The following is a 1,256-nucleotide window of genomic DNA, read 5'->3' on the forward strand; positions in this document are numbered from 1 at the left end:
GTTGTAGAGCAGTTTATGCTCTGCAACCCTGTGAGTACCACAAAGTATTCACAGCACTTCTCTTTTTATGTATTTTGCTTTGTTATAGCTTTGGTTGAAATTGCAATAAATTAACCTCTTTAATCAAAATTGTACATACAAATGGTCCATTAGGACTGTGGACTTAGCTTAAGCTTTAAAGTCATGAAATGAGCAATGATGGCAGAAACTCCCCCCAGAAAATGTGCAACTATAATTGCAGTGAAGGTAGTTCTTCATATTCACTTAGGAGGGTAATTATACATGCACAAAACACTTTAGATATTATTGGGAAAAAAAAAATAACATATTTTTTTAATATAACAACAATATGCACTGATTTGTGTTGGCTTATGACAAAGCTCCTACAAAAACACAAAAAAAGTTTTTGACTATTAATGACTTTGCAAGCATTTATATAACTTTTGGCTTCTGTTTCTCTTTATGAATCAGACTCCAAGCTGTTCTAATTTTCTAGTTGAACAAATTCTGCAACTGAACTAACAATTGAGCATAATTACAGCGTTGTAAAATACCTCATCTTTGTAGGGACATCAAGGTACGGTGTCAGACTAGTGGAGGAAAACCACTAAATCTCATTTAAACTCTTAAAACCAAAAAAAAAATAAAAAAATACATGATGAACCGAAATCAATGGGGAACCAACATAATGGTGAATCATCAAGAGTTCTCCATTTGTTCTCGGTAATGCTGACATGATGCTTCTGCGCCACGCTGACTATTGAAACAAGATGCATGCTCCCTTCAGGATTAATAGAACAGCAGCGTAATTATCAAGTCAGAGTGCTCAACAAGGTTATGCAGTAGTTGCATAAAATTGACCTCAAGTGTTCATCAAATATTGCCATGAAATGCCATCAATTAATTACCTTAATCAATTAAACTGAATTATGCAGTAACAGATCACAATGCCCTTATATTGCCATATAACCAACAGTGTGAGTAGTTTATTATGGTGGAGCTGATCACCAGGAGAGGGGCGTTAGACAGATGGCTTTCTGAGCGCACGTGACTCAACGAATGCTGTTTGCGACTTATCAGCTAATAGGGAGGGGAGCAGATTGTGTCTCTCAATTATCCTGGCAGATGAAAGTAACGAGCGAAACAACAGATATACCGCCTTGCTAAATGGGCTCTAATGGGAGAGGTAGAAACTGGAGCGGGGATGATGGTAGAGAAAGGCGGGTGGAAAAAAAAAAAAAGTAGAACGGCGGGGG

Source organism: Poecilia formosa, unplaced genomic scaffold, assembly GCF_000485575.1.
Source record: "Poecilia formosa unplaced genomic scaffold, Poecilia_formosa-5.1.2 Scaffold44, whole genome shotgun sequence".
NCBI lineage: Eukaryota > Metazoa > Chordata > Actinopteri > Cyprinodontiformes > Poeciliidae > Poecilia > Poecilia formosa.